The 24,349-nt window shown below is 50.6% G+C and overlaps 1 protein-coding gene across 2 annotated transcripts in view; it reads right to left on the reverse strand.

The window, feature by feature from the left end:
• Positions 1 to 8,882, reverse strand: part of KIF1A (kinesin family member 1A) — a 92,279-nt gene extending 83,397 nt beyond the window's left edge. For both annotated transcript variants that reach the window (XM_059929119.1, XM_059929121.1), the window contains exon 1: positions 8,795 to 8,882. The gene's annotated coding sequence lies outside the window, so the exon portion shown is untranslated. The remainder of the gene's footprint in view (positions 1 to 8,794) is intronic.
• Positions 8,883 to 24,349: the final 15,467 nt, after the last annotated feature.

Consider the following 24,349-nt stretch of genomic DNA (forward strand, 5'->3'; position numbering starts at 1 on the left):
TAATGTAGTAGGTTTATTTCAGGAATACCAGTATGGTAATATAATGCATGGTTTAACATTAGGGTATCTATTAATACAATTCACCACATATCAGATTAAAGGAGAAAAAGGCCAAATGAGGTCCTCCATAGATACTGAAGAAGCATTCAGTCATTTTCAAAATCCATTTGTGATAAAACTCTTGGCAATAGGAGGATAAAACTTCTTTAATCTCATAATAGGTATCTAGTAAAAATCTACCCAAATACCACACTTAATGGTGAAATAGTAGGAACATTTCCTTTAAATTCAGGAACAAGTTCCAGATGCCTGCTGTCACCACTTGTATTTAACACTGTAGCAGAGGTTCTTGCCAGAGTGATAAGGCAAGAAAAAGGAATAACATCGGCAAAATATGGGTTGGAAAAGAATAAAACAAATTGTCATTATTTGCAGACTATTTGCTTATCTACACAGGAATCAAGAGGATCCAGAGACATATTATTTGAATTAGTGGGAAGGGTCAGCAAAGTTGCTAGGAACCAACCACGTGAGTATGCACTAGAGACAAGAGTTTAAAAATATTTTTTAAGGTGGCATTTAAAAAATAACCAAAAATATAAAGTACCTTCATAGAAATAAATGTCACAAAGGATACATACAACTTTTATAAAGAAAACTTTTAAACTTTACAAAAACATTATAGAAAATCTAAATAAATGAAGAACTACAACCTGTTCATGAAAATGAAATTTAAATGTCTTAAAAATGTTTATTTTCACCCAAATGAATCAAAACATTCAATGTAATTTCAAATGAAATCACAAACAAGTCTTTTTGTGAAACTGGACAGATTGCTTCTAAAAATTTATATGGTATAAGATACTACAAATATCAATAACAAGCTTGAAGAAACACAAGAGGTAGAAGGCAACAGGCCCCACCAATAACAAGACTTAATATAAAGCTGTAGTAATTAAGACAAGGTGGTTGGGACAAGTAAGTCATCACCATTGTAACAGAAGGGACCCCAGAAACAGATCTGCACACACAGCCCTTCTGACATCTGACAAGGAGGCTTTACAGGCTGATGAGAAGAGAAAGGGGTGCTGAACCAGTGATGCTGAGAAAACAGGTGTCATGGACTGAATGTCCGTGTCCCCCCCAAATTCCTATGTTGAAACCCTACCCTCCAGTGTCATGGTGTTAGGAGGCGGGGCATTTGGGAGGTTATAGGTCATGAGGATGGAGCCTCATGAATGGGATTAGTGCCCTTATAAAGGTCCCAAGAGAACTTGCTCCTTCTCTCTGCTCTCAGCCATGTGAAAACACAATTGAGTCAGCCATCTGCAACCTAGAAGAAGGCTCTCACCAGAACCTGGCCATACTGGTACCGTGACCATGCTGCGCCCGGACCAAGCTCGTGCCCTGATCTTGCACTTCCAGCCTCAGAGCTGTGAGAATTAGTTTCTGTTGTTTTTAAGCCCCCCAGTCTGTGGTATTCTGTTATAGCAGACTAAGACAGACTAACACAACTGGCCAGTCATACAAAATTAGATCCCTTTTTATTCCAAAACAAATTCCATGCAGACTGAAGGCCTAAATGTGAACAACAAAGTTTTGGAAGAAACTGAACACTTATCTCCATGCTCACCTTTAAGAAGGATTTCTAAGCCCATGGAAGACATCAAAAGGAAAAGTCCAGGCATCAAGATACCATTGAAAGGGTGAAGAGAAGCCCACCCACCTAGAGATGTCTGTAGCACATATGATCAACAAGGATTCATGTGCAGAACATATAAAGAACAGACAAAATCAAAGAAAAGAGACACAAAAGAAAAAATGGGCAAAAAGATATGAACAGGCAAATTACAGGACAAGATACTGAACCACAATAGTAATTAACAAAGTGTTGTCTAAACCATACCCGACAGATCACAACATTAAAACTTCTGACAACCCCAACTGTTATAAGGATACAGCAACAGGAACTTACAGATCACCTGGGAAAAGTTCATTGGTTCAACCGCTTTGAAAACAACACGGCAATTTTCTAGTAAGGCTGCAGACCACGTGGCCAGCAGCTGGCAACTAGAGATGTTGTGCATGAGCCCAGGAGTTGGGAGGGAGGGAATGGAGACGCCTAAATGCCCCCCAGCTGGAGACCAGTCAGTCATACAGGAGCTCCATCCAGACATAAAAGTGAATGAAGCATCCTAGGGAATCTCACAAACATGGTTCAGGCAGCAACGTGCAGACAAGTGGACACGGTGAGATCAGCCAGTAAAGCCTCACACTCCTGGCAACACTACTGAGAGCCCAGGGGTAAGCAATGGAGTTCTGAGAATGCTGACGCCAAATTCAGGGTGGCGGGGAGACCCCTGGTCAGGGGTCCAACCGACTGGGGCCAAGGCCTCGACGTGGACCTCCAGGATGTCAGCAGCGCGGACGGAACTCTGCATGCTTCTGTGGCCCCATGTGCAAAGTGGGTAAGACAGGCCCTCCCCCGACTCCATGAGGATTAGGGGAGCGGTCCTCTGTAGTACAATAGCGGGGGCCTCCGGGGGCTCTAGGCTGAGGGCTCATGGACCCAGCGGTGGGCAGGAGTGGGGAGTGAGACTGAAGAGGGGGCCCTGGATGCAAGTCTGCCTGTGGAACCACCACTTTGATGGTGAAACCCTCACGCCTTTCCCTGGCCCCTCTTCACAGAGGGCCGTGGCTTCCAAATCCTCAGGCAAAAGATAGGAGGCTCTTCCCTACAGAAATGGAAGAAAACACCAAGCAAGAGTGAGGTCCTCGATGTGGACGCTGGCCCCTGCACTCTGGCACTGGGGGCACAGCTTGGCATCCGGCTCCCACACCTTCACCTAAAGCAAACCTGCTACTGGGCACCCCCCCACCCCACACTCGGCTCCAGTTGGAATCCCACCCAGATCGCAGGAACCCTTCCACTACCCAGCAGACCTCCCAACGGCTTCAAAGTGAAAGACCAGTAAACCAGCAGAAAACAAGCCTTGTGAGAAAGAGTTAAACCACAATCAAAAAAAAGCAAACCAACAAAAAGCCTTTATAAACTTACTCAGAATGTTTCAAGAAGATGCTACATTCTCAAAACAAGAACAGGATGCTAAGAAACGGCAACACTTAGAGACAAGGAAGATGGTTCTTTTAGAGATAAACAGTGTAAATGCTGAAACACAAATCTTCCCCAAAGAACTCGAAAATGAAGTCCAAAACTTGTCCAGAAAATAGGACATAAACGAGGAGACAGAATGAGAGACACAGAAGACCAATGCCTGAACTCAAGGAGGAAAACAGAAAAAATGAAAGGGAAAAAACATGAACAGATGAAAGAAAGAGCTTGTCTTCAGTTGAAAGGTCCCACTGAGCACCAATAAAAACATAAACCTACACGTAACCCAACTGCATGGATGGTCAGGAGTCCACGGATGAAGAAAGGATCCTAAAAGATTTCAGGGAGGAAAGTCGAGCTGCTGACAAAGACTTCTCATAGGTGACTGGATGCAGAAAGTGATGATGACAAAGGCTTCAGAGTGATTTACCAACAAAAAGTGCCCCCAGACGAAGCATCGACCCAGCGTGAGGACAGAGCTGAGACACTCTCAAGAAGCCAAGGACTCGTCACCCTTTTTAGGATGTCACACAAGGATGTGCTTGAGCCAAACAAGACAGGAAACTAAGAGAGAAGCTGCTCCGGGGCCCAGAGAACAGAGAATCCAGCCCAGGGGATGCGGCGAGCAGCAGGAGGGAGGTGGCTTCCGGGGGTGCGAGTGCCAGGAAAGAGGGGACGCAGCAGAAGAGAGAATGTGATTGAGAAGCTGGGGGAAGGTGAGGATGAAAGAAATGCATTCAGTACAAGAAAGGGACAGCTGAGATCGCCCCTGATCTGGGCCTGGCCCACCGCATCACTGCTCGTCCTGGAGCTGCCACCCTCCTGGGCGCGGCCTCGGCCGTGGTATAGCCCTGGCCCCAGAAGCAGGTGGAGAGTGAAGACCAGATGACACTAGCAGCTGAGTGACCCTCTGCCCCAGCCCCATGACGGCCCCCCAGAAGCATGGTCCCCACTGACCCACAGGCCTTGGGCCTTGATGACCAAGCCCTGCCCCTCACCATCCTGGCTTGAGCTGATGACAGATGGGGAAGGAAACTGAGGGCCACCTGAGTGTTACTTGCAGGGCTGAGACTGGGGTGGGGGGCCAGGGCTCCTGACACCCCTGAGGACAGGCCAGAGGCTGGGCTAGGGGAGGGGGCCTGCAGGGAGCTGGGCCTACAGGAGCAGTTGGGGCGTCCCCACCCTGATCCCAGAGCTGCATTTCGGAAGCCCTGATGGAAGCACAGAGACGCACAGACACTCCCGCCCCTGACAGAGAGGCGGCTGCCCGCCCTGGGGCCACAGGAAACCAACTCCCTGGGCTAAAGCCACCGGCCCAACAAGGAACCGGCATTGACTGAGTGGCCACTGCCTGTAAGGCACTGTGCTGGCACGGGATGGGGTGGCAATGGGGTGGGGTGGGGGGAGCAGAAAGTGCTAGAAGAGCAACGTTTTTGGAGTCAGAGGCAGCTGGGGTGGAATCCCAGGTCCTCTGTGACAAGTCACATGCTTTCTCAGGAGCCTCAGCCTCCAAATCTGAAAAATGGGGGCAATGCCACCTGCGTGTTGAGGGGTTGGGAGCGCGGACAAGGGGGCACACGGAGGTGTGCAATGCATTCTGCCCCTAATCGGGGTTCACCTCCGCCTCACTGACCCCCAAACTACCTACGTGGGGTGGGGTGGCCCTCAGGGGTGCTTACGGCAGGCTTCAAGGTGCTGGCGGCACTGGAGCGGGGCTGGAACCTCACAGTGGGGGGTCATGTGGAGTGCTCCAGGGGAGAGAGGATCAGGCGAGAACAAGCCGGGCGAGGGCTGCAGAATCTGTGTGTGTGAGTGTGTGTGGGAGCGTGTGTGTGAATGTGTGAGTGTGTGAATGTGTGAGTGTGATTGTGAATGTGTGTGTGTATGTGAATGTGTGAGTGCGTGTGAGAGCGTGTGTGTGAATGTGAGTGGGTGTGATTGTGGGTGTGAATGTGTGTGTGATTGTGAATGTGTGTGTGTGTGAATGTGTGAGTGTGTGTGTCTGCGTGTGTCTGTGTGAGTGTGTAGCCGAGTAGCGGCTCCAGTCAGCCCAAGGGCCAAGTGGGGAAGGGTGAGGAGTGAGAACAGGAGGCCAGGGCTGGGGGGTCCTGGCTTGTCCTCCCCAGACCCCAGGGAGCCCTGAAACCCAGGTAGAGGGAGGGACAGGGGGGGCATTTCCCCACCCTGGGGCTCCTGAGCGGGGGATGAGGCGGGGGCGGGGGAACCAGGGCTCAGCCGGCCCAGACACAAGGACAGGATTAGGAGATTAAATCCAGCAGAGGCATTAGAGAGGCAGCAGGCAGAAGCGAGGCCCAGCCACCCAGGCGGTGTGTCCTTCCCGATCCCAGGGGTGACACCTAGGAGGCTGCAAGGGGAGCGGCTTCCGGCAAGCAGGGGGACAGCTGGGAGGGAGCAGTCTCAGGGTGGTGTGTGTCCGGGGAGGGCAAAGCCCGCAGGAGGGGCTGGGAAAAAACCCAGAGGGGTCAGGAGGCTCAGCCTCAGCTGACCTTGACCGTACCCTCCACCCTTCCAACGTCTCCATTACTCTGGGCTGGGGCGCTGGGGGAGCCTGGGGTCAGCCAGCGCCCCTCGGCCCGAAGCCAGGACCCCGGTGGTGCTCAGCAAACCTGCTAGAACAGGTGGGACGGTGAAGCACACCTGCCATCAACCCCATCCCCGCCCCCTGCCCTGGGCCTGCCTGTGCAGGGTGAGGCCAGGTGGGGAGAGTTCCATCAGCTAACTGGACAGAACAGAGTACCGAGCAGGCCCAGCAGCCTGGCGGTGCCCCTGGGCACCCTGGCAGAGCCGAGAGGTTTGGGGGAGGGCATGGCCCAGCCCCTCCAGCACTCTCAGAGGAGCTCCGGGGTATGGGCAGGGGAGACAGCGGGAGTGGCACACCTGGGTAGGGGTGGTGAGCCCGGTCCTTTGGGCCTAAGAACACTGAACGGGGAGTGCTCTAGGGAGCACGTGGGACTGGGCAGGAGGGCAGCCATGCACTCGTCCTGGGGGTCGCTCGCTGCAGAGTGACCCCTGGCCAGCCACTCTCCATCCCAGGGGAGGCAGCCCAGGCCGCTCCAGACTCAGGAGGGTCTCAGGTCTGAAGGGCTTGGCAGGCCTGAGCACAGGCCCTGGTCAGTCAATCCTAAAGTCCAGGGTGGGGTTCCCGGTGCCGGTAACCCTTCCACGGGCCCCAATCCTGTGATAGCAGGACCCCATGAGAATGTCCCCCCACCCTGCCACGCCCAGCTCACCCAACCTGGCTGGACTATTTGAGCTGAATGGGCCTATGAAGACTGCCCCACCCCTTCCTGGCCTTCTCCTGAGGCTACGCCCCCCCATCTCCACCTCCCACCCATGTCTGTCCCCCCACTCCCGGTCCCTCCCCCAACCCCATCCCACCCTCCACAGAGCCCATGGGAGGACTTCGCTGCTCTGCGTCCAAAGGACGTGGTCAGCCCTGGGTCAGCAGTGGTGACACCAGGGGGACTGAAGGGGGACAAGGCCGGGTGGCTGCGCCCCCTGCGCCCAGTGAGTCTGGGTGTGAATCCCGGCTACGCACCACCTCCGGGCTTTAGGCACAGCCTCAGCTTCCACCCGGCCGTGGGGGCCCCAGGACGGGCAGTCTATGGGCCACTCCAGCGGGGGCAGGCGGAAGGGAGGACACTCGGTAGGGGTAGCACCCAGTGGGTGAACATACAGCAGGCCTCTGGCAGGCCCTCCTCAAAGGGGCCCCCCCGGGAGCCTTGGGGTTGAGGGGCCCTGACTGCACACCTGACCCTCCCTCTGTCCTGTGGACCGCACCCCACAGGCAACTCCCTGCTCAGCTTCAGATCCGGGCAGAGCATGGGATGGAGTTTCTAGTCCCTTCCCTGGCTTTGACCCAGTACCCTCACCAGACTTCACACCCAGGTGGAGACTGACTGTCCCCTCCACCCCGTCTGGGTCTCTCAGCCAGTGGCCTCCTTGCAAGCATCAGCCCCTGCAGGTTCCTGGATCTCGACCCCAACCAAGTGCAGCCCTGAGACCTGGCCCTGGCCCGGCAGCACCCTTCACCCTACGCTGCAGACACTGCAGCCCACGGCGAGTGCCACACCTGCTTCATTCCTGACTCCCCCCATCCCTCAGGCTCAGCCAAGGCGGCCGGCCGACCACACCTGCAAAATGGCCGCCGCAGGTACAGCCCGAAGCCCCCACTCCAGACCCCAGAGCTTCCCTGCAAACCTGCAGCAGCTTTCTCAGACCGAGAGGGGGATGGGCACGGTTGCCCCGGTAAAGGGCCCTCAGCCAGCTCGGGAGCAGGGGGAGGGTGGGTTAGGTGTGACTGTCCTGCAGAAGCGCGCGCTGGGTGTCGCGCTGACTCCCCAGGGTTAGGACAGGGACAGCCCTGCGCCGCAGGGGCCCCTCCGCACCACCTCCTCTCCGCAGCCGCAAGAGCCAATCCTTTGCTCTAACAGGCCTTTATCCCAGCAAGGCAGGCATCCCCTGGAGGGGGCGGCCGCTTGGGGAGGGGTCCGCGGGTCTCTGTGGGAAAGTCCCTCTTCCCGGGAACGTGGGCGCGCATCGGGTCCGCGCCGGGGCGATGTCGCGCCCGCGCCAGGCAGGCCCCATGACTTGGCATTCCCTCCTTCCCCTCCCCCCTCCGCCCCTGCGGCCCGCGATCCCCCAGCCCACCCAGCGCCAGGCAGACTGCGGACCCTCCCTGCCCGCCGCGAGGGCTGCGCGGTGGGTTTGGAGGGCAAGTAAGGGCGAGAGGCAGCTTAAAGGACTAGCGAAAGGGTCTAAGCTGCAGTGTCCCTGTCATCCGAGCCCAGGCGCCTGGGGAGCGCCGCCAGCCGAGACGTCGCGGCCCCGCAGCCCCCTCCCCTCCTGCAGGCCACACCTGTTACTGGGGCGCTGGCTGCGTGGACGCAGGCCGCGTCCGAAGGCGGCCCCTCCCAAACCGTGGGTCTTTCTGGAAGGGAGAAGGGGTCTCTTGGGAGGAGGACGCGACTTGGGGTGGGGCGATGGGCAGTCTCGGAGGTGCGCACCAAGCTGGCGGCCCAGCCCTCCCGCCGCAGCCCCCGCCGCCCGCCCGCCCGCCTGTTTGGCTCTTGGCTCCAGCATCCGCCCTCCCCCACCCCGGGGACCAGGGCCTCTGCTCGTGCCCGGCCGCCCTGAGTGCCCTCCCCTCCGGCCCGGCCGCTGCAGTCGCGCCCCCTCTCGGATGCCCCATCCGCATCCTCTCGCCTTTTCTCCATCCTTCCCCTCCCCCCGCCGGTCCGGTCGCAATCCCGGCCGCATCCCTAGGAATGGCTCCACTCCAGGCGCGGGGAAGATCGGGGAAGGGGGGAGGGCGGCTCGAGATGCAGCCAGCTGCCTGCGCCCTCCCCGTAACGACCCCCGCCCATCCCAGACGAGAGTCCCCCTGCAGCCGGGGCTGCAACGGAGGGGCCTTTCCAGAGGGCCCTGCTCAGCCGCTAAAGAAGGGCGGACACCCCTGAATCTGCACCATTGTTCTCCGCGGGGACGGGGGAGGGTCGGGGGAAGGGAAGGGGCCGCGCGGCGCCAGCGCCTCTGGCCGAGAAGAGGACGCCAGCGCAGGGCGCGAGCTCCCCGCCCCGGGGCGCAGTCGATGCAGGTGCAGGATGCGGGGTGCAGGTTCGGGACGCGGGGCTCGGGAGGCCGGGAGAGCCGCTGCCCTACCTCTCCGGCGTCACTGGCGGCGGCCCGGCATGAGCACGGGCATGGGCGCGGGTCCCCGAGCGCGGAGCTGCTGCCGCTCCCGGGCTGCTCTCGGCGCTCTGACGGCGGCACCGCGTGACGGCTGCGGGCCCCCGGCCCGGCCCGGCCCGCCCCGCGCCCCTCCCGCCTCGCTGGTTGGCTGCGCGCGGCGCCCAAGCCCCAGCCGCCAGCTGGTTTGTCGCGCGGGGAGAGGGACGGGCGTCGCGGCTGCGGCGGGGATGGGGCTGGGGCCGGGCTGTGACATCACCGCTGACACCGCGGTGCGATAGGTGGGGGAGTGGGGGACCGACACCCGGGCCCGGACGCGCCGCCCCCTCCCCTGGCGCAGCCCCGGGCCCCCCCCCACCGCCCCCGAATTTACCCACGGATCCCGCGCGCCGGGCCCTCCCCGACTCGGACCTCTTTTAAGTGAAACCACTAAAGCTTCACCTGCCCCACCCGCGATGCCAGCAGTACAAACGCATCGACGCGGAGGGACAAAACTCGGGTGGCCTCCTTCCTTGCACCATGGAGGGGCTGTCGGGGGTGGTAGGGATACTGACTTCTAGGTGTAACAGGTGAGTTTTTCAATCGCGCCTGACGTCTGGGCCAGAGCCCTGGAGGGAGACCAGAGCATCGCAGACAGCCCTCCTGGCAGGGATGATGCACCCGGCCGGCCAGTGGACCTGCCGCTTCTCCTCCCGTCATGCCTCGGGTGGAGACCCCCGCCATCCTCTCGCCCCACTCCTGCAGGTCGTCAGCGCCCCCGTCCTCACACCCTGTTTCTCCAGCTTAACTTCCTTGGACCAAGCCACACGCGGCTCTCGGTCCACACTGGCAAACCCCAGCCTTTGTCAATCGCCCAGCCGGAAAGCAGGCCACCAGGGACGGACTGGCATCTTTGCGTGCCACCGACGTCCATCCGCATACCCCATTGCTGGGCGACTTTGACAAAGCCTCTGGCCAGCTCACCCACCGGAACTGCGGTGGGTGCGGTGACGTCCTGCCGCCCGGAAGCCGGGGCGCCGGGACCCCCTTCCCACGCAGCGCCTGCGTCAGCCTCCTCCGCATCCCCAGGGCCTCGGTGGCGTCGGGCGGGTGCCAGGCGCTGCCCCCAAGGTTTACCCGGTTAACCATTTACTCCTCACACTGTGCAGTTAGGGAGGTGCTTCACCTCAGTTTGCAGCATCCGTGGGGCTTGTGCCTTGAAAGTAGCAAGGGCACAGACACATACACTTCTGCAAAGGAGACCACCCTACCCTCCAAAGCCCCCTAGGTAGCTTCTGTTTTTCTATTCCCTGGCACCACCTGCATAAAAGAGAAGTTATTGTTCTTCCAAACTTTTGGTAGAAACAATAAAACTATGTGGACCCCCCAGGGAGGGTGGGTCTTTTATCCTTTCTATTTCCATCATAGTTATCCCTCTGGTCAAATTCTCTATTTCTTGAGCCAAGTTTGACATTTTACATGTTTCTAGGAATTAATCCATTTCACTGAGGTTTTAGAATAAATACTAGCATATTTATTCTTATACCTACTGTTTCTGTACTTATTTCTCCTTTTTATTCTGTATTTTGCTTATTTGCATTTTTCTCTTTTTTAATATTTTCAAAGGACAAACTTGTACTTTGTTAATCTTCTCACCTTTCCCTTTATTTCATTTATTTCTGTCCTTATCTATTATTTCCTTCCTTCTTGGTTCTTTGGATTTGATCCGTTGCTCCATCTCGAGGTAAATTCTTAGCTCATTTACTTGTAACTCTTCTAAATTTCTGATCTATTTAAAGCCACAAAATTCCTTCTACAGCACTGCCTTAGCTGGGTCTCCCAAAATTTGAACATGCAATGTTTTCATTATCGTTCAGATCTAAATATTTCTTAATATTCCTGGTGATCTCCTTTTAAACCCAAACCCATGGGTTACTTAATAATGTTATTTGTTTTCCAATAGTGTTTCTTTTATGATAAACTTTTGTTACCAATTTCTAATCTAATTGCATTATTGTCTGAGAACATAGTCTGTGTTCTATAAGGATCCTGGCAGGAGGCAGATGGCACACTCAAACTGAGCAGGGCTTGGTAAAGGGAGCACTTACAAAGGTGTGGGTAGGAAGTAGGGAAGCCACAGAGCTGAGTGACACTGTCTCCTGATTGCCCCGGGGGTGGGCGGTGGAGGTGCCCTGGCTGGGAGCAGAGGCCTTAGTTGAGGAATGCAGCCAGCCTGAGCACCCGTCAGAAGGGACTTGGGAAAAAGACCCTGAACCTCACTCTCCGCTATCTGTCGGTGCTCCCTTTGGCTGAACCCACCCACTGACATGGTCTATGTAGGACAATCTCTTAGAGCATCGGGCAAAGGGGATTTAGAAGCACAAATGGAGGACAGCAGCCCAGGCTGCGTGCATTTCTCCTCTGGAACTTATTGAGGCTTCTTTATGTCCTAACACATCGTGTATTTCTGTAAATATTCTACGTGTGCTCAAAAGGTTGTGTTCTCTGTATGATGGGTGTAAAGTTCTGTATGTGTTTAAAAGTTCAGAATTATTAATTGTATTGATCAGAATTTGGAGATTTCTGCTCATTTTTGTCTGCTTGAGCTGTTAAATTATTATTTTTAAGTTAAAGTCTCCAGTTACAATTGTTGAAATACCTACTTTTCCGTGCAAATCTGGCAGGTGTTGCTTGATGGACACTGAGGCATACTCTTAGGTATTTAAATGATTCTGATGGATGTGCATTATCATTCTGCAGCCCCTTTCATCAGCATGCATGTAATGTCCTTCATCTGTTGTTGTTTTTTTTTTCTGTTTGTTTGCTTGTTTTTGCTTTAAATTTGAATGTCATATATGAAGAGGTCAACCCAGTTTCCTTTGGTCCATATTGGCTAGTATGTCTTCTGCCAACTTTTTTATTCTAAACTTTTTGTATCTTTAAGTGTATCTCTTTTAGGCAACCCATTGTGAGGATTTCAAAATCTAGACTGCTTCCACCTTTTACTTGGAATTTAACCCACTCACATTTATAAAACTGTTATATTGAGACTTAGTTTTGCCATCTTATTAAAAATTTCCATTTATTATATATATTGTTTCCTGTTTCTCTTTGAGTATATATTCTTTGAGTATATATTCTTCTGGTGGTTCATCCTTTTTCTTATTTTTATTTTTATGGCAATTGCCCTTAATTTAAAACCCTGTTTCTTTCTTTCTTTTTTTTTCTTTTTCTTTTTCTTTTTTCTTTTTTCCCTACTCCCATCTGTTTGGTCACTTATTCCTCACTCCCTGGCAATAATGAGATTGTGTGGAATTACACAGTTCTGAGTTATTGTGGATATACTCTATTTCTTTTCTTTTGTCCTCACTTTTAAGACAATTAATACACATTCTAAGAAACTTGGTCATCCTTATTGTCCATACCTCTTGAAGAGTCTTCTTCATTTGTGTTACTTATGAAATACAAAGTATTTTTAATGTGGGTCATGGGTGGAAACATTCTGAAACCTTGTATTTCTGAGAATATTTTTTATAATACTTTCAATTTCACTGGATGTAAAAGTCAAGGTGCAAAGTTTGTTTCCTTCAATACTTTAAAAATATGACTTTGTGGTCCCCTTGTATGCTTTTGAGAAGTCCAACACTTGTTGGGTTCTAGTTCCATGTTCTTTCTCTCAGGATGCTTCTAGAATTTTCTTATGGTGTGGATTTTTTGTGTCTCCTGTTTGACAGTCTGTGAGTCCTTCAATCTGAAGTTGTTTATTTTTCTTTAATTCTGGAAAATTCATTTCCTTTGTTTTTCAGATATTTACTCTTCTCTGTTTTAACATCTTTCCTTCTTTTGCGATGCCTAGCATCAGTGCCCCTCCCCACCATTAAAATGGCTAGCTTGACAATCAAACCCTTCATGTTTTAGCCCTGCCACAGCACACTTCCCTGTGCTTTTCCAAATCACGCTCTGACCCCCTTCTGAGGTGCATGTCGACATCTGCTTTCAGTTGTGGGCTCCACGCCGTCACCACTCATCTTGATGCTTTCTGGTTTGAAAATGTCCACTTAGGTTGCATTTCAAATGTATCAACTCAAGGGCGTCACTCTGCTATGGACTCGAAACTGCTTCTGGAAAGATGGGGGCAGCAGGTGAAATTGTGGATTTTTTTTTTCATGGATAAAGGAAAACCAGTAAATTTGACAGGTTCAGAACTGAGGTCAAGGAGTCTCCCTGCTTCTGGCTGGGGGCTGCTGCCCTTCTTTCTTCCTTCAGACAGGTCCTGAAAAGATGATCAGACCTATGCTGCAGAAATGTCCACAGCATAACAAACCTTCTTGCTTTCACCTCATTGCAGTGTGGAAAGGAGGCCACACTCAGAGACTGGGAGCCACACATGGCTTGTAATCTAAATGACATTAAAATGATCCTACACCTTGACTAAATTCTCTGGAATGCAAGTGTGATTCAATATTAAGGACTCCATCAGTATAATCTACCATTCTAGTAAGTCACAGGACAAAAAGTAATAGATGGTTTTAGTAGGTGTTGAAAAGGCATTTGACCAAAGGGCCATCCATTTCTGGTTAAAAAGCAAATAACTACTCCCTTCGGGGAAAGATGGCTTCTTCTTTCACTTTAGGAGAGAGCATCCCTTCAGGGTCTTGGGGGATAAGAGTCCAGCCAAGGGGCAGCATGGATTAGTGTCTGACTTCACTCTCCATCAGCTGTGTGACTCTGGGCAAGTTCAGCAGCAGCTATGTCTGTCACCTCTCCTGCTAGTGGGATAAGAACAGTACCAACATCAAATGGCAGTGGTGAGGATTCATGTATGAAATGCTGGGTCCAGGGCTGGGCACACGGTACGCCCTATACAAACAATACTTGTAATGGTGAAACAGCAAAAGAATTCCCATTTAATTAGGGATGTGCATTATCATCTCTGTTTTATTTAGAAGTATCAGCCAATGCAATTACAAATGAGAAAAAAAGGTAAAAATATTGAAACAAAAAAAAGAAACAAAATTATCAATATTTGCAGATGACGTAATCATCTACCAAGAAAATTTAAGGGATGAGTGAAAAGCTATGGGAAACAGTACTTCAGGGAGAGGTAAGAAAAATTATCACTGAGAAGCCAACGGTTTCCATATAAACAAATAATAACCAGTTAGAGCCTATAATGGAGGAGTCTAATCACAATAGTACTAAGAAAGGTAAATAACAGGAAATGTGCAGGTTTCTCGTTTACAAAGAAATTAGGTAGGAAAACTTTGAAAATCCATGAAAAGAAGTAAATTAATGGAAAAGTATAGTATACTCTTGGAAACGAACAGGTGATACTGTAAAAGGTCTAGTTTTCCCTAAATTAAAGCTACACATTTGTTGCAATCTCAATTTAAAAAGCAGCAGAAGTTCATGTAGAAAAACAAACATGAAAGACTAGTGAGGCAATTTGTTAAAAAGAAAGAAGAATGAGGAGGATTTGCCCTATTAGATATTAAAACATATCGTGATATTCTAATCATTAAAAATATGCCAGTATTAAAAGAAAATAGATCAAAAGTTTATGATAAAGGTATCATTTCAAAAAATTTGGAGAAAATAGATGATTTGATAACTGGTGTAGGACACTATAGGAAATACATAAAATTGGATCCCAACTGACACGACATCAAGATAAATTTCCAACGAAGTAAACGCTTATTTGTAAAAAATGACATTTTAGGAAACTAGAATGAAGTGTGAATGGATGCATTCAACATCTTGGTGTGGAGAAATCAGGGTACTCAAGCTGATTGCTCTAAAGAAGACAGATGGACTACCTAAAAACTAAACATCTACATGGCCGAAACAACATAAACAAAATTGAGAGGCCAACCCTACCCTGGAAAAAATATTTCAAAACATATGAAGATGAAGGGAACTTCCTCGAGGTACAAAAAGCTTATGCGAACTAATAGCAAAAACTATAAGTAACCACCAGAGAAATGGCCACGGACTATGAAAGGGACACTTTACAGAAAGAAAATGGGTCAATAAGCAAAGATAGTCATAGTTAAAGAAATGCAGACCAGAACAGTGAGATCTTTTTTCTGACCTGTCAGATTGTCCAAAATTTAAATGTTTGGTGGCGTCCAGCACTCTGTGGGTGTGGGGAAAGGAGCCCCTCCACACCACGGCTGTGGTTGGGGAAGGGGTGAGATTTTTCTGGGCGTGTCTGCACTTCAGGTGCCCCCTCCTTGATTCAGTAATCCCACGGCTAGAAATCTGCCTGCAGTTATCTGCGCACAAAAATTTCCCAAGAGACAAGATAACCAAGGTGTTCACCCACGAGCCCTGCTTAAATCAATCGGGGTGCACAGGAGAGATTTCTCTGATACTACTGAAAAGAATGATTCTCAAAAGTTATGTGCCAGTGTGGAAAGACCACCGAGATATTTGTTCAGTTATTTAAAGGGGGCACAGAAGAGTGTGCATAATATACCCAATCACAAGAAACGGTTGGCAGTGCTTGCCAGAGCTGGGACTGCTGTTGGGGGAGGGAAGCAAGGTTGCATTCACTTAAAAAAAAAAAGTATCCATCTATCTATCGATCGATCGATCTATCTACTTTCTGTTTATATAGTTTGAATTTTCTACTCATATTCAGGGATATCTTTTGTAGGCCAGTGGCACTATCTAAGAGTAGAAATTAAGACCCATTTTCATTTTTTACTTTTTTTGGCACCATTTACAATACTAATAAATACTACATTCAGTTTTTTAAGTTTTAAAAATCTATCAAGGGCTTCCCTGGTGGCGCAGTGGTTGAGAATCTGCCTGCCAATGCAGGGGACACGGGTTCGAGCCCTGGTCTGGGAAGATCCCACATGCCACGGAGCAACTGGGCCCGTGAGCCACAATTACTGAGCCTGCGCGTCTGGAGCCTGTGCTCCGCAACAAGAGAGGCCGCGATGGTGAGAGGCCCGCGCACCGCGATGAAGAGTGGTCCCCACTTGCCGCAACTAGAGAAAGCCCTCACACAGAAACGAAGACTCGACACAGTCATAAATAAATAAATAAAAGAAGGTGAATTTCTTTAAAAAAAAAAAAAAAAAAAAAATCTATCAAAGCTCTAGACTTCCCTAAGGCTGTTGAAAGACCCCAGCCCCTCCAAATATTAGGTTAAGTTATATAAAATTGCTTATGTTCAACTAATTTGGATCATGAAAAATGGTAATTTCAAATGGTTTAACCTCATAAGAATAAGTTGTAGAAAAATATATTACAAAATTCAAAATACACAAACCAAACTTGCAAACAGAGAAGAAAAACTACCCAGGTGTCACAAACCAAGAGGAAACTAAAAATGTAGTGGTGGCTACAGTCAAGGTGAGCTGGGGGCAGGATGGTAATGTCTGGACAGCAGCTGGGCAGGTGCAGAGGGGACCAGCTGAACCAGGTGGGAAAGGAGCCAGCTGAAGGAGCTCTGCGGGCAGGATGGCAGGTCCAGGTCAGGAAAACGACTGTCCAACACGGGTCATCCCTGGGGCCTGAACGTGCTTGAACTGGGGGGAAGCTGGGAGGAAAAGGCTGGGCCGGGGCTCCTGCCTGGTGCGCACCCAAAGTCTAGGCTAGGCCAGGGCTCAGCAGAAAAGCCAAGGGCAGGTGGTGGGGTCCGGGGAAGCTGGGAACCAGGTGGAACCCGTGACCTGTGCTTGAGAAGCGTTCCTGAAATTCCAGAAGGAGGCATAGAGTCATTGAAACCATATTTGCAGAAATATCGGCTTAGACTTTTCCAGAATTGTAGATAGACGGAAATACTTAATGAGGAATCAGCATGATCCCGAACAGGAAAAAGAAAACCAAATCTGCAGAAACCAGAGACAATGAATGAATGAATGAATGAATGATGGAATGAAAAGACAGGTCGCCTGAAAAGAAGCCACAGCTGGGGGAGTGGTGGGATGTGAGGCTGCTATGGAACTAGGTGGGAGCCCTGGAGGAGCTGAGGGGACACGTGGAATTTGAACAATGCTGCACTGCCTCAACCTGGGCCTCCTCTGCCCAAGCCCGCCTCCCCTCAGGGGCCGCAGAGCATCTGGTGTTCTTGCGGTCCTGGCCCTGGAGACCCCGCCCCACTGGAGGCCCCGCCCCTTGGAGGTGCCGCCTGGTTGCCACGGCAACCCACTGCAGCCGAGTTCCGGGCTCTGCGGGGCCGCAGGGGAACGCCGTTGCCACAGCAACGGCGGGGCGTGTCTGGCCTGGTCCTGAGAGCGGGGCGCGCATCCCCGCGGACGGAGGTGCCGTTGCCCCTGCGGCGAGAGGGCCCCGCGGGGCACGGATCCGGACCCTGAGGTGAGGCCAGGCCGCGGGGGGAGCTCTGTGGGCTCGAGCTGCGTCGCGGTGGGGTTCCAGATCCAACGCTGGAAGGCCTTTATCTGTATCTTACAGATGGGGAAACTGAGGCCAGGAAGGGAAGGACTTGCTCCAAGTCAACGCGTTGATGTCCAGGCAGAGCTGGACAGAGCTCCCGTATCTGGCTGAAGCTCCCTTGCACACCTGGTCCCCGTTGATCCCCTATAGCAGGGATCCCCAACCCCCGGGCCCCTGTGAGGGACCGGGTCGCAGAGCAGGAGGTGAGCAGTGGGGGAGCGAAGCTTCATCTGCTGCTCCCCATCCCCCCATCGCTCACATTACTGCCTGAACCATCCCCCCCACACCCGCCCCCATCCGTGGAAAAATTGCCTTCCACGAGACCAGTCCCTCGTGCCAAAAAGGTTGGGAACCGCTGCCCTGTAGGCATCTGCCGAGCTACACTGAAGTCACACTCTCTCTTCAGTTTCTGCAGCCTTTCCCTAAAACTGAGACTCCCATCCTCCAAAGCGCTATTAGAAAGCCTCCTCCACGCAGCCTTCCTGCCTTCACCACTGGATGGAACGTTTCCACCCTCTGAGTTCTCATTTGTTTCATCCTCTGAGAGTCTCATGTTGTTGTGTTTAAAGTGGGCCCAATACCCTCCTTGGGGTTTGGGGAAGAGTAAAGCAAGTGAGCCAACAGGCAGTGTGTAAATTGTCTGAGAACCAGGCTGTCTGGGTCAGTGTTGGGCAGGAGAGCACGACACAGACCCCTCAGGCTGGTGGGCCAACACGTGTGCAAGCATCCAGGAACCTCAGCAACAGTGCGGGCAGGATTCCTGTATGACCCCCCGGAGGCTGCCGAGATGGGGTGGGGACCAGACACCAGCCACGGAGCTGGGTGCAGGGGAAGAGGCCCAGCAGAGCTCCTGCCGCTGGCCCGGCATGTGCAGTGGGGCTGGGGTCCAGAACTGGCCAGAGACTCGAGTCCTAGGGCTGGGACTCTCAAGCAGGCTGAGCTGAGGGCAGCCTGAGGCTGAGCACACGTTAACACGCAGGGGCAGCCAGGAAGAGAACCTCAAGCCCGCATACGGACACTGCTCTGGGCTCGCACCAGTAACCTGGGCCCTGCCAGCGTTTGCATCATGCTGCAGAATTTGCAAAGCGCTTACTTTTGAATAACTGAGCTCCTTACACGCAGGGCCCCCTTGCACAGGGAGGCACAATTATCAACCCCATTTTGTGGATGAAGAAACCAAGGCTGAGAGACTTGAAAAGGCCCTGAGGGCCCCGGGTACTTGCGGTCAGCCTGAGTCAGACCCCTGGTTGAACACACTTTCTACAACTCCAGTAGCTTCTCAGGGGCCAGAGCCACAGGGGGTGAAGCAGCCCTTGGCGGATGGTAGGAAGCAGGTTCCCAGGTGACTGGCCCACCCCAGGCTTTAATTACTGGAGGCTCTGATTAGCCGGACCCCTGAGCTCCTCCCCTGGAAAGTGGGCAGGGCTGGGATGAGGCCCAGGAGTCTGAATTTGTAGGAAAACACCCTGCCCCTTAACCACTCCCAATCTCACTTCACTGCAGAATCACCCAGGAGGTAGGATTAATGTTATCAAACTTTATGAAGAAGGGAAATAACCTGCAGGAGAGAGGCATTGCTGGGCCCCAGATTTGGAACCCAGAGCAGAGCTGGGAGATCCGCCCCGAGTCGAGCGTGGAGATTGGCGAGGCCCCAAGTGAACAGGTCCCTGGGCTTCGGGCTTGGGAGGCCTGGAGGGGGTCTGCACTGCATTTGGAGAGCTCTGCTGGGTTCTGCTCCTGGTGCGCCTGACGGCCAATTGCTGACTCAGTGTCTGGCCAGCAGCAGCTGGCAGCCGGGCGGCTGGGCTGGGGCCAGAGCCCATTGTGGGGGACCGTGTCCGAACAGCAGCTGCTTCCAGAAGCTCCCTTCGTGACCCAGCCCAGAAGGAAATGCTGACTCTTTAAAGGTCAAAGTCCCCAACACACCCCCCTCCCGGCCCCTCCACTGTTTTCCCTCCTCTGCGCATCTGCAAAGACCCCACAAGCTCTGAGCTGTGTCTGGGCTTGTAGGGTGAGGGAACAGGAAGGGTGTCCTTCTCTGTATCATGAATATGTTGTTAGGTAGGGCTAGGAATCAGGACTCTCCCGCCACCCACCCTGAGCCACGTCCAGGGCGGGAAGGTTGAGGCTCCCCAGTGATGCGGCACGGATTCTCTTGTCAGCCGGCATGTAAAGCCCGGGGGAGGCTCTGGGGGCTAGAGCAGGTGCTCTGGGGTTCACAGTGGAGGGCGTCCGGCACACTGCTTGATGCCGGCAAGGGGTCAGGGGCTGGGTAGACACCGTCCTGCTCAGGGCAACTTTGCAGCCTTACAGAAGACAGAGCCTCCCCCAGGAAATCTCTGCGAGGTGGGAAGTGTTGAGGTGGCGATGCCCGGGGCAGTGCACAGGGCAGGACCCCCTCCCTGACCCCCCGCTTCCCCAGTCAGCCTCCGCCCGCTCTGTCCCTGACTCCTCTGGGCTCTGCTTTGGCTTCAGCCAGTGGGAGGGTCCAGCAGGAGGTTAGAGGGCAGGGGGAGAGGGTGGGGGGAGGTGGGGGCAGGTTTCCCCAGCGCCTCCTTTTCAGATCTCGCCGGGGGGGCTGCCACCCTTGTTGAGGGCTCTGTTTCCCGCACAACCTTCTCCAGGTTCTGGTGCGGCCCCTCCCTGTGCCCTCCGGGACCGACACAGACTCCCAGGCTGCGGACTCCTGGGGCTCCCCCTCCCTCAGGGGCCCCCAGCCCTGCCTCCGCTGAATAAACAGCCCTTCACGAACTCTCTGCAGCCACCCCAGCGAGTTTCCTCCTCTAACCCTCACCAGTACCTGCTGCCCCTTCGCAAAAGCCCAAGAACGTTGACATAATTTTAATTAGGCCTAGAGCCCTCCAAAATATTAGTAAATTATTCAAAGAAGAAACTGTACAGGTCATCTTTCTCTGAGCCCCAGGGTAATAAAACAGGAAGTAAACAAGAAAAGTGTAGCTCCGGGAGACAAAATCAAACATCTTAGAACTTAAAAAACTTATTTGGTTAAATGAGGAAATACAACTGAAATTATACTCTAGTTAGAAATGAATGAGAATGTGCTTTGTCAAAACCAATGGGATGTAGCCATTGTGTTAAAAGAAACAAATTCAGGCCTTAAATGCTTGGTAAGAATTCAAGAAAGATCGAAAATGATTGACCTATACATTCAACTTCAGAATTTATCTTTTTATCTTATTTTATTTTATTTTTTGGCTGCGTTGGGTCTTCTTCATCGCTGCGTGCGGGCTTTTCTGTAGTTGTGGTGAGTGAGGGCTTCTCTTTGTTGCGGAGCACGGGCTTCTCATTGCGGTGGCTTCTCTTGGTGTGGAACACAGGCCCTAGACCGTGAGGGCTTCAGTAGTTGCAGCATGCGGGCTCAGTAGCTGTGGTTCACGGGCCCTAGAGCACGTGGGCTTCAGTAGTTGTGGCGCACAGGCTTAGTTGCTCCGCAGCATGTGGGATCTTCCTGGACCAGGGCTTGAACCCATGTCCCCTGCATTGGCAGGCAGATTCTTAACCACTGCGCCACCAGAGAAGTCCAACTTCAGAATTTAGATTATGAGTAACAACAACAAAATTCAACAGAGAGTACAAGAAAGAAGCTAAGGAAAACCTGAAATTATGAAATAGAAAATAAACAATTAGACTTAAGAAAAAAAAAAAGGATTGGTTCTTTGAAAATGAGGAGAGGATATAACTACAGACAAGATATTTAAAATGCAATGTTTATATAAAAAGTGAAAATCTAAATAAAATTGATAACTTTCTAAGAAAATATTAATTACCAAGATTTTCTCACAAGGTGCTATAGACTGAACGTTTATGTCCCCCCAGATTCATATGTTGAAATCCTAACCCCTGATGTAATGGTGTTAGGAGGTGGGGGCTTGGGCAAGTGATTAGGTCATGAGGGTGGAGCCCTCAAAAATGGGGTTAGTGCCTTTAGAAGAGAGACCCCAGGGAGCTCCTTCCTACCTTCCACCATGTGAAGGCACAGGGAGAAGTCGGATGTCTGTGAACCAGGAAGCAGACCTTACCAGACACCGAATCTGCTAGCTCTTTGGTTTTGGACTTCCAGCCTCCAGGACCATGAGAAATAAGTTTCTGTTGTTTCTAAGCCCCCCAGTCTATAGTGTTCTGTTGTAGCAGCCCGAGCAGACTAAGACACAGGGAGAGAGAAAAGCTGAATGGTCCAGTAACACAGGGGAAAAAATGGGAGAGGCAGTAAATGATTTGACTTCCCTCACACATGCTCACGGGTTAGGCCCGGATTGTTGCATGGGCAAGTTCTCCCAACTCCTCCAGGAACATAATATCTGTTATTTAAAGTGATCCAAGGCAGAAAAAATACGGCACGATCCCTGATTTGTCCTCTGAAGGTAACGTAGTCCTGAGATCAACATCAACAATAGCACAAAAGAGAAACTAAAGACTAATATCACTTTCTAATATACATGCAAACATCCTAAGCAGGGTTGAATAGTACAGTACAAGAATGACACGTCTTGACCATGTAGAATTTGTTCCAAGAATGAAAGGATGGTTCAACATTAGGAATCTTATAATTAAATTCATTGCCTTAATAGGGTAGAACAGGAAAAACCATGTTTTGCATTGATCAATGCAAAAAATACATTTGATAAAATTCAACAATGATTCCTGGTACAAATTCTTAAACTAGTAATAGCATGAATCTTCCTAACTTCAAAAAGAGATAGATCAAAACCTAACATCAGACACAGTCTCCATCACTCTCAGACATGGTACCCTACTCTACTTTCATTGTAATATTTACATGTCCCTGAAATTGTTTTATTGTTTTTCTTGTTTACTTCCTCTCTTCTTCCAGGGAGGAAGGATCTTGTTTGCCTTGTTCATAGTTGTGCACCCAGAATCAAGAACAGTGCCTGGCACAAAAAATACAGGCCAAGAAATATTTGATGAATGACTGAATAAACAAAGAAACAAATAAATATTGGGATGAATAACTCAGCGTAGTTCCATCAAGGTTAAAAACAACCAAGGATGGATGCTATTGCTGTTCAAGTTCAGCGTTTTATGATGCTTCTACTCCATGTGAAGGCAAGAGAAAACAAATGCTAGATCTAAGTGTGGAAAGGAAGAAAGAGTTACACTTTTCAGATGAAATATTTTCACTACTTGGGAAATTTAAGAGAACAAACAAGGACTTTAGTAAGCTGGCCAAATGACAAAATAACCAGAAAAAATTCCAGCAGTAAACGTGAAAGAACACAATGGCAAGAAGGACTCATAGGGGGGAAACCCAAATAACCAGCAGACACAGCAAACACTTGAAAAGGTGCTCAACCAAAAATCACGATTACAACGGTAATGACATAGCAGCCACGGCCTTCAGATCTATGAGCACTCAGCCTGCACAGCCCCAGGCGGCCAAGCTGCCGGCCATGCAGTAAACCCCACCCCGACCCTGCTCAGGGACTAGGGTTCGGAAGGTGAGCGATTACACTCAGGATGTTACCCCAGCACAAGTCCAGAGGAGACACACACAAGGACAATCATCACAGTATTGTTCAACACCCCAAAATTAGAAAGCCCCTGAAAGTCCACCAGTGGAAGAGTGGATAAACAAAGTGTGATGTGCTCGTGTAAAAAGTGCTACAGCAGTTAGGATGAATGGACCAGATCTACGTATAGTTGCATGGATTAAACCCCCAAAGCATAACCCTGGATAAAAGCGGCAAACAGCCCGTGTTTACCATGTGCATTTGACCACATAAGACATTTTTACTTATTGTTTATGAATCCATACAAATATAGTAAAATTTTGGAAGCACGATTTTAATTTTAAAGACCTTGGAGCTGAGTTTCTCTGGGGAGGGAGGAAGGAGAATAGGATTAGGGAAGGGTACATAAGAAGCTTCAATTGCGTCTGTGAGATATTCTTGGCTTTAGTCTTTATCGAGGTGTAATTTACGCACAGTGAAATGCTCAGATGTGTGCCACTTAATCGGTTTTGACAAATACCCAGCAAGCCAGGCACCTTTCCATCACTCCAGAAAGTTCTCACGTGTCCCTTCCCGGTCCATTCCCCACCCCAGAAGCAATCTCAGACCTGATTTCTAGTATCAGGCGTTCCTCTGCCAACTCTAGAATCTCAGTAAATGGAATTTATAAATGGAATTTGTACTCTTCTGTGTCTGGATTCCTCCAGCACAACATTTCTGAGCTTCACCCATGCTGTTAATACAGCAGCAGTCTCTCTTCACTGCTGAGTAGTGACCCGGCTTGTAGCTGTGCCACAGTTCGCTTGCCATTCTCCTGTCGGTGAGCATCTGGGTTGTTTCTAGTCTCTGCCTATTATCAATTAAGCTTGAACATTCTTGTACAAGGCTTTTGGGGGATATGTATTTTTAGTTTCTCTTGAAACTGAAGAGGAGCTGCCGAGTCATAGAAAAAATGTATATATATTTAACTTTCCAAGAAACTGCAGTAAAAATTTCCACTCCCATCAGTAGTGTGAGAGGTTCCACTTGCCTCACAGTCTTGCCAACATTTGGTATTGTCAGCCTTTTTTAATTTTAGCCACCTTATTTTCCTTGATACTTCCTTGATGGCTAATGATGTTAAGAACTTTTTTATGTGTTTATTGACCACTTGTATATCTGTGTGTGTGTGTGTGTGTGAAGTGTCTGTTCAAGTCTTTGCCCATTAAAAAAAAGCTGGATATTTGTCTCTTTATTATTAAATTGCAGGATTCTTTACATATTCTGGATACAACTCATTTGTCAACCATATGTGCTGTGAATATTTTCTACCAGTTTGTGATTTGCCTGTTTATTTTCTTGATGATATTTTTGATGAGCAGGGGTGTTTCATTTTTATGAAGTTCCATTCATCCTTTTTTGTGTGTTTGGTTAGTGCTTTTTTGAGTCCTGAGAAATCTTTGCTTACAAGGCTGCAAAGATTTCCTCCTGTTTTCCTGTGGTTTATTCTAGCACTTTTGTTGTTTTCACTTCTACCTTTAGGTCTCCGATGCAGCCCCGATTTTTGGAGCACCACTCACTGGAGAGCCTTCCTTTTGCTGGTCAGCCGCACCGGGACCTTTGACAGGAACCGTTGACCGTATGTTTTGGGTCCGTTTTTAGTCGCTGTTCT

This window comes from Balaenoptera ricei, chromosome 7, assembly GCF_028023285.1.
Source record: "Balaenoptera ricei isolate mBalRic1 chromosome 7, mBalRic1.hap2, whole genome shotgun sequence".
Taxonomy (NCBI): Eukaryota; Metazoa; Chordata; class Mammalia; order Artiodactyla; family Balaenopteridae; genus Balaenoptera; species Balaenoptera ricei.